This window comes from Schistosoma mansoni, chromosome 4, assembly GCF_000237925.1.
Source record: "Schistosoma mansoni strain Puerto Rico chromosome 4, complete genome".
Lineage (NCBI taxonomy): Eukaryota > Metazoa > Platyhelminthes > Trematoda > Strigeidida > Schistosomatidae > Schistosoma > Schistosoma mansoni.
The window spans coordinates 4,536,443-4,546,862 of record NC_031498.1 but is presented as its reverse complement, the minus strand read 5'-3'; positions in this window follow the sequence as shown (position 1 = coordinate 4,546,862).

Below are 10,420 nucleotides of genomic sequence, written 5' to 3'. Positions count from 1 at the left end.
CTTTACATTCGTTCACAATCATCCCGAGTACTCGATCAGAGAAATGCATTTTTCTTAATAACTCAACGATTTTACTTTTTTCAGTGAGTCAGAAAACATGTAGGTCAATCATTTACCAACGCAAAACAAAACACTCATCTCAATAGTGTTTTCAGCCAATCAAAATACATAACTATATACTTGTAATGTGAAAGAAATCTTGATCACTAGACTTCACTCGTGACCGTATTTCTGCTAAGTTTAGAAATGTACTGGTATTATATTCAGATAAAGAATAGGTGAACAGTAACCGCTATGATCAATTTGTGGACTGTTATCACATGTATTCTTATTATATAACCACTGAGTAACTATACTATATGTATATTCATATTCCTTTTATTATAAGCTTCCATTTAACCTACTGACTACTGTTTGTAGTTACAATATCTCACAATCACAGCCACTTTTTGGCCTCATTTCGTATAATTGTTATTATTTATTTTATGGTGTGATGCGGTCTGATTTATTTGTTTATAAAAACAGTATGTTTGAAATATATGATTGGTATAACGGAGGCTGAGATTGGTGTTCTGGACCAAAACTGCTGGGTTAGGAGAGAGGCTAATATCTCAATGGACCAATACGAACTCAGAGTTGACTCTGGGCTGCTCATACTGGTCTGTTCAATAAGTCGGTGTTCTAATTGGCGATCATATTACGTGATATGTTAACTGGAGCATAACGACCTAACAACTACAGATGATCCTTTTCATGATTATTTAGTTTAAAGGAGATACCGAAGTAGTGATTCTACAAGATAAACTTTGAGGTCTCTGGTAAAAAGTGCTCTTCAGCTAAACTTCGTACTTTCTTCTCCAGTCAGACTTTGATTCTCAGTTGTGTAAATGACATGTTTCCATTTTGAAACGTGTTAATGTGTATTTATGAGTTAACTTGGATGTAATGAGTTGGTCAAATCAGCTTTACAGAGCAAATTTCTAGGAACATAATTAGGGTATTGCTCTGTCTGATTATTAAAAGTATTACGAAGATCAATCAACATTTAAGTTCTTGAACACGTCGTAAATACCGACTACATTGTTTCGATAGAATCCTTTTTCAAGGTCGTCCACACAATGAAACGAAGTGGTTGAAATATCCAAAAACTCAAGCTTCTATACGCAAAAGAGGCCTCAGCAGACCTTAAAATTCGGACTTAATCTCAACGGTTGTCTTGAACCCACTTCTTATTTTCTATACTAAATAACCCTTTTTATTACCTACTTATTCTTCATAATTATCATTGAGGTATTATTACAACATATAATTATTCTATTTTCATATTCATCAAATAAACAACTATTTTCACCAGTTAAAATTAGCTTGGTCATTAAATAATTACTAGTACCTTCTAGGCCAAGTAATTCATAGTGAAGATCGAATTCTATCGACTAGTAGCCAAAGAGAAACTTGATCGATAGCACTAAGAAGAATTTGACATACAGGACATTGATCACTACTCAAAAAATCAATCAGTTCACTTTAGTTTTACAGATAAATCGTGGCCTGACTAGCTCGGTGGCGAGGTCACTGACTATGTGTCTGGGTAAATCTAGATCGAATCGCTCAGAAGGTATCAGTTCCCTTAAGATTACAGGTACACTTTACTGATGAATGCTAAGTAGCATGAAACTCCGGTAGAGCAGGATTTCGTATCAAGTACCACTACCAACCACCTAATACAATATTAACCTAATTTATTATAGGCACATTTCTAGTGGTTAATTATAAATGCAATAGTACAATTCATATCAATGATGTTGTTGAAAAGAACCTTTTCTCACATGAATAAGTCTTTAAATCTTTCTAAATGATATCATACGTGTCTTTTGTTATTTCACATGTTAAAGAGCTTAGAAATTAAGTAATCAAATATAATAATCAATATTCATAGATGGATACCGAATCGATGATTTAATGGTTGATCACTTGTTAACACACTTAAAGGTTACCATGTAAACAATAATGATTTCATGCTTTTTGTTGACTGAAAAAAAATAGAAAATAATTAAAATGAAGAACTAAATTGAGTTACAATAGAATCAGTTTATTTAGTCAACAACAAGATAAATTCAATGTTTGTTTACTATTGACTAGTACGTGTAATCGATTAGTTGAACTTTAAAAAACAACCAAGTTAATTGTAGGTATCTTTAAGGATGGCTCATTGAAAAACACAATGAAGCCTCAAGAAGCCCTGAAAGAGCCGAAGACATTCCATCGAATCACCGTCAGAGGAACATTCTAGAATGCCGACGTGTAGCTTCCTTATTGGATAAATAAGAAGAATCCCGTATGTGCCTATTGGTTATCCGAAATGATGATTTACTTTCAGCCAAAAACTATAAATATATGAGATTTTTTGTACTATATTTGACACTGTGTTGGGAATAACATTCCTACTTACTAGTCTTCTGTCTTCTCTCTTGTGACGTTGCGGGTTCGATCGTTCAAGTAGTCTAGTAGTACTTGGCATGGCAAGAATTTAAAGCTCTAGATATAACAGTATTCATATCAAATAAATTGGGCATTGGGTAAAGAATTAATAATAAATATACTTTTGTTATATCCTAATAAGTAGAATGATTGCATTTCTGATGTTTTGTGACTTAATTTAAGCCACTTCTTCAGGGTAAATAAATAACCGATATTAAATTAACATAAATCTAAATAGTATGAACTGAGTTAATTGTTAAAATGATGCACTAATAAACATTTTTAATATCATTACTAAAATTCATAGTGCAGTTTAAAATTGAGCTTCAAATTTCTTAAAATAATTATTCGGAATGAACATTGTTACTTGTTAGCTACATAAGCAACAATTAACATGGTTCATACTGTGGTGTGTGTTACTGATGTCGATAGATATAAGTATTATATATCATCAATTGAAAGTGAAATACGTGACAGCAGAAGGTTAAGAAGATCGAATAGAAGAGAACGAAAACGGAGAACGATTGGTGTGGAGTCGAAAGAACGATGAAGTTTAAGACGATTGATTAACATTTTGTAAATGAAGTATTTACTGAATGGTTCTTAGATTTTACTAAGATATTTTGTAATTTTATATTCAAATAGATTTGATTGTCTGCACTTGTATTCTCGTTTACTGCAATAATATTGACAGATCCAATGAAATTTATCCACTATTATGTAATAAGCAAACGATTATTAAAAAGATCATGTGTTCATTAGTATGGTGTTATGGATTCTGTTATCTTCAGTAAATTACAAGATGATAACCTAGTCAATTGTAAATAAAAAAAAACCGTTAGCTACATCGAACAAAATCAAACAAACTGTACTGTCTTAAGCCTATACAATAAATGAAATCCAATAATGAACGAGATGCAAGCGAATTTCTTAATCTGTTGTGTCCGTCCGCCAACATGTGCCTTTCTGGTTCTTTTTGACCTTTACACATTTCTCTACGTCTACAGACCATGTGTAGACAGTAATTTTACATCTGGTTTTACAAATGAATACGTTTACGAAGATTTATGTTTTTATACCCTCTTCAAGGTCAGTGCTTTTCATAATTCCTTCTGAATACAATTCGTTGAACAAATGTGTCACAAGATCAGAAAATATTATCTACTAAATGAAACGTTTATTACAAAGTTGTAATTAAACGACAGGTTATAATGTAATCATACAATTTTTGTCTATCAAAGGAGAAGCAGTGTCGGATGAGTTATACAATCACAGATGAATAACCTATCACATTATATACGTATTTATTCATTTTAGAACCTTATAATTAGTTCCATAATACTGACCAAACATTTGATTGCAATTACATTTAATCAGAAGGAGTTTTGTGGAGATTTCGGTATTTGCGAAGTTGTAAGCATGAGTCAATTGAAGTTAGACCACCAAGGAAAACCTGGAAGAACTAGACGGCCGTTTCGTCCTATTGTGAGGCTCCTCACCAGTGCGCATCTACGATCTCGCCTCGCGAGATTTCAACCCAAGTCCTACCACTCTCGCGCCAGGATACTTAACCACTAGCCCAGTGAGCTGGCGTCCAAGGTGTTAATATGTAACTTCAACCAATCCACGAAATTGAGCAACCGTTCACCAATTGTCTTCAGTGAGTTCATATCTCCCAACAGACGTGATTGAACTCCACTGGTTACTGCTTCTCACTAGAACTCCAAGAATTATCTCTTGAAGTCAGTCACTAGTGAGGATTTTATTATAATCAGAAGGGGTTTTGTGAAGATTTCAGTGCTCTGGCGCGAGACTGATTAGTCCTGGGTTCGACTCTCGCGAGGCTAGATCGCATATGCGCACCGCTGAAAAGTCTCACAATAGGACAAAACAGCCATCCAGTGCTTCCAAGTTTTCCATGGTGATCTAGCTTCAATTGACTCATACTTTCAACTATGCAAATTAACAATTAACCGAGTAAAATAATGAAAAACATGATTTGAATTATTTAAACTTTTTTGACAAAAAAAGAAGAATGAACTATTCAAAGAACTTGTAATTTTGAAGTTTTCAAACGAATTGATTGGAAATTATGTTCAAGGTCATGAGCATTATAATTAACTAACAAACTGAAAAGTTATTTCACGCTCAGCCGATAGTAATTAGTAGAATGTGATAAAAAGACGTGTGCAATGTACTGAATATTATTGCTAGATTCAATAGTGTTTAACAAACGAAAGTAACTAGCGGCTACCTGATAAGTTTTTCAATTGAAGGCTAAGTTCGATTTCCTAAGCTCTCAAGTAATCCCCAAGCTACTCTACACAGCGACTTAAACATCTGAGAAAAGGCATGGAATATGGAAGAAACGCTTTACTCTAAGGTTTATTTATGTACTGAAAATATAGGGTATTTATAGTATTTTAGATGGCCTTGGACTTCCGGAAATTTTCGGGACGCTACTAAACATACTATGGGTGTAGGTAATCATTCAATCAGTAACACGGCATGTGATGTTTCACTTTCTAAGTGTTTCTGACAAAACCTAGTGGTTTTCTCAGCGTCTTCAAAGCCTTTTTTAGCTTTTTACAAGGAATTTTCTGGATCACCCCGACACTAACAATTAGAGTTGTCTACAAACCTAAAAGCACAATACTGATTTATTACAGAATAAATAAAGAAGCTTTTAACAGATACAAGAACTATTTCTGCAATATGAATGATTTAATAAAAACAACCCCATTTAGCTTCAAACATTCAATTAAGGAAAACCAAATATTTAGTTACTGTCACTAGATTAGATACATGTTTATAAACTGTAACTTCATAAAAAATCTAACAACTAATATACTTTTAATCAAATTCTCTTAGTCAGCTGATAATGATCGACATGTGACTAAAAATGCAGTCAATATGACAACAACAATAACAAAAGTATCACTCTGAAATTTTAACAATAATATTGTTTAATAGAATACAGTGAATGGACTATAGATAGTATTGGGATCCAAGACAGGCGTTACTCCCTAGCTGAGAATAATTAAGTGGATTTATCTGGATCCAAATGTTGATGTTATAGCCCATTTTTGAACATCAACATTAGGGTACAGATACAGCACTGAAACTATAATTTATGGACAGCTCTTGAGCGAAGTATTAGTGACCTTGAGAATGTACACCTACTAAATAGGAATAACTAAGGGTTACAAACCAGTTTGAAGAATAAGGATTATGATTTATAGTTGATGGTTAGGGTTAGGAATTAGAATTAGGGTTTTCATCACGAACTGACATCAGCTAAAATGTCAAAACTCTATTTAGCCGATTGAGTGAATAAATTTCGTGCCAAAATTCAAGACCTGTTATCCTAAATTTGATTAGTTCATCCATAAATTATGGTCTCGTCGACATACCTATCTGACGAATTCAGAAAGGGAACGGAACACAATAATCTATGTTTTTGAAGCTTTCCTAAATATAATTGACCATATTTTGAACCTCATGTTAAGTAGTACTTTAATTTACACGTTGTAATATTTCTATTTTCTCATCTTGAAGATTTACGTCAAACGTAAAATGAAGTTGTAAAGTAGCCATGAAGTTAAGAGAGAAATAACCTAACTATCAAAATGATAATAAGGGATGAAATTACTAATATTTGTATGTCATGTCATCTCTAAAGCGTCACAGAATTAGTTTCTTTGAAATAGTGAAAAAGATTTGTAGCTCATTTGGAGTTTGTTCTCTGAGCTGGATGGTCTGGTCATGTTAAACATGCTGACGAAGACACTCGTGGAGAAAATACAGTTGTTCTCTAATGGAAGCCTGTCTTTCGGCGAGATTCTCCCATTTTCGAACAACGAGAAGCGTACTACGGTCATATGATTTTGAAATAGTGGAGATTTGTAGCTCAGGTGGATGATTTTGAAGAATCTATTGCATATTTAAGGTGTGATTTGTAATGAGACTCAGGATGTTCATTTAATTTTATTTCCATTCATTATTTAGATGCATCTATTACTCCAGTGAGCTGATATTCCTATTGGCCTGAAATCCAGTGAATTTCTACATTCAGTACCTTAGTTAATAACATGTTATTGTTTAGAATGATAGATACTGAGTTAAAGTCATAATCACTATACACTAACTAAAGTAAGAAGGTCAAGTTTGTACAGGAACTTTCTTGATAGAGATTCTAGAAAAGTGAATTTACATTTAACCTTATCCCATTGTATGTCAATCACTCAATGATCATTAATAATTGACTTTTATTATAATAAATTTTAAAAAAAGTACAAAAGTAGAAATTTTTTAAATTCTCTTGGTATTGCTTGTTTGAATCTTCACAGTGATGCTTAGGACTTCAACTGGTCAGTCTCTAATTGGTATATGTGCATACTGTGCGTATTGCCTCAATTTCGCCTTAAGCCACAAGCATTATAAGCAAAGACGGATAGTGGCTAGCAAGTACATCCACCTGACGAGTCCCACATAGGACGAAACGTGCGTCCTGGATTCCACTACTGGCTTTTATGCATCTTTGCTTAAAAATATTTCAGTTAAAATAACTGACTGAATGCTGAATAATCAATAAAAATCAATAAATGGAATTCACTCTGAATAAATCAATATAACAGCAATTTTAGTAGTTGAATTCATGCGTCGATGTAACCTAGACCACCACTGAAAACCTAAAAGCACTGGACGGTTGTTTCGTCCTCGTATGGGATCGGTCGGATAGAGATAGGTATCTACCTTAGACAATGGATGGATGGTTAAGTAGCCATTCATGGATCTATACAAAATACAAATTAACACTGTTGGGTGCCGGCTAAATGGTTTAGATGCTATGGGTTTGTGCGTGAGACCGAAGGTCCTGGTTTCGAGTCTTGTGTGAAGGGTTGTGGAAGCACACTGCCCAAGAGTTTCATACTAGGACGTAAAAACCATCCAGTGCTTCCACGTTTACAATGGTGGTCTAACATTGATTGATTCGTGAGTTCAACTATTAAAATAACTACAAGGATTAACCAGTAAATTATTGAATATCAGAGAGCATTGAATAGATATTTCTTCTTAATCCTGAACTGATCAGTAAATGATTTAGATTTAGAAGAGTGAACAAGATCAGCTAATGTTTAAATCATGGGCCACATCAAAACATTAAATGAATGAATATATCATCCAAGCGTCAGTTTTTCGTGTTGTATGTTTATTACTCATGAACACTAGTATACTACTCTTAAGTAGTTAACCTTGTTTCTCGAAAACCTTTAAATTCTAGAATGAATGATTCCTTTTTCAAAACTAATAATATTTCTAATCTGAAATAATTAGAACATATAAAAGTGACCTAATAAATAAATAAGGGAGAGTTAAAATGTTTTATTATTAAGGATACATCCAGAAAACGTTTATCTTTGCTATAGGATTTATTAATTTAACCTTGAACATTATTTACCTTGGAAACTCATACAAATACTTCTTATCAACTTAACCTAATCTGTTGATTAATATGATAACGGTCGAAATACCAGGCGCCAATCCCACACAATTTTATACGAATAGATTTAATTTAAAAAAAATTGAATCAAAGTTCATATTCACCACAGTTTAAATATGGATCATACATGATTCGATCTATTATGAATCAGACTTACAATGAATGGATTATTTCATAGTTGAAAGCGTGAGTCAATTGAAGCTAGACCACCATGGAAAACCTGGAAACACTGGACGACCGTTTCGTCCTGTTATGGGACTCCTCAGCAGTGCGCATCCACGAACCCGTCTCACGAGCGAGACTCGAACCCAGGACCTACCAGTCTCGAGCCAGAGCCCTTAACCGATAGACCACTGAGCTGGCTCTAGTGAGAAGCAGTGACCAGTGGAGTTCAAAACCACGTCTGTTGTGAGATAGGAACTCACTGAAGAAAATTGGTGAATGGTTGCTCAACTTCGTGGATCAGTTGAAGTTAGACATTAACACTGTTGGATGCCAGCTCAGTGGTCTATCGGTTAAGGGCTTCGGCTCGAGACTGGTAGGTCCTGGGTTCGAATCTCGCTCGCGAGCCAGGTTCGTGGATGCGCACTGCTGAGGAGTCTCATAGTAGGACGAAACGGTCGTCCAGGTTTTCCATGATGGTCTAGCTTCGATTGACTCACGCTTTCAACTATGAAGTATACTAAATCTCCACAAAAACCCCTTCTGATAATGGATTATTTCATAATATTTTGTAATTGACCTATAAATTTTCCAAAGTTCATAAACTGAATACGAAAAACTATAGAAACACATTGAACATCAGTTATGTATTTGTTAATGTATCTCAAAATAGTTCTTGTTATGTCTCCATAAAGATATTGAATGGTAACTTTGGGATCTATTTATGAACCAATAGTATATGTATTTTTTTATTGTATGATTGCTAAATAGCTGAACTATTCATGTTCATGTTCCCCTTATTATGAGCTTTATTTTGATCTATAAACTATTGTTATATGATTTACCATTCTTGAATTATGCCCTATCATTTGCTATCTCCCTTATTCACAGCCACATTTGGCTGAATCTTGTACAAACGTTATTTTCTATTTTATGGTACGATGTGGTTTGTTTGATTGGTATATAAACTCAGTATGTTTGAAATATGATGATTCGTATTGCAGAGTCTGAGATTGGTGTTGTGAACTTGACTGGCTGGGCTAAGCAGAAAGCAGGACGGAGAGGTACTCTAGACTGCACTCACGGGTTTCGTGTATCATTGGTTCGATCGATAATCCACTGCTCTCTAATTGGCGGTATCATCACGTTATACATTAACAGGGCATCCAGGCGGTCACAAGTTATAACAATTCTGAGGAGTCGAAGATTGTACACCGTCACTGTTTAATGTTTCGAATCTAAGTAATGTATTATTACATTTCATATATTTTATTGTTCAAACTACGACATAGTACTTAACAATTTTATTGATTGAAAAAATAACTATTCATCTAAATTAGAAAAACGTATATAATTGACTGATGTGCGAAAATCTGTGTTCGTTTGCTAATAAAATCTCAAGTGCTCTGTTATGATGTGTGATTAATATGCATTCAATATTGTTGATAGTTGCGTAATTTTAATAAGATGAGATAATGAAATCAGTCAAGCTTATTAAAGGACTAGTAAACTCACTTTCATAAACTTAAGTTACTGATAAGCATATTTTAATACGGAAAGTGGGTTTTGTGGAGATTGTAGTAATTTAATGGTTGGATTCATGAGTCGATTAAAGCTAGATCACCACGGAAAACCTAAAAGCATTAGATGGCCGTTTCCTCTGTTGTGACTCACTGAAGACAATGATGGATGGTGGCTCAATTTCGTCGATTGATTGATGTTAGACCCTAACACCATTGGATGCCGGGCAGCATATTGTTCTAGAGGTTAAGCGTTCGCATGCGAGCCTGAAGTTTCAGGATTCGAACCCCGCTGGCGGGGTTTTAGATGCATGTGCTGAGGAGTCCCATACTAGGACGGAACGACCGTCCAGTGCTTCCAGATTTTCCAAGGTGATCTAGCTTTAATAGACCCATGAATTCAATTACTTTATTTTAATATAATATTAGTAATTAATTATGCTAATTATGCTAAGTGTGTTAAACTTTGAAGGCTAACGAAAATACATCTTTTAATTCCATAATATGATCAATCATTAATTCATATGCCAACAGAAATGAATTAGACTTGTTCAGTCAACATTAAAAATGATTTCTTGATAAACTACACAGTACAATTCATTATTTGTTTAAGATCATTCGTTTATATTTTCAGATGGGATTTTGTAGAAATTTCAGTATTTTCATAGTTGAAATCATGAGTCATTTGAAGCTAGACCACCATGGAAAACCTAAAATAACTGGACGGCTATTTCGTCCTATTGTGGGACTCCTCAGC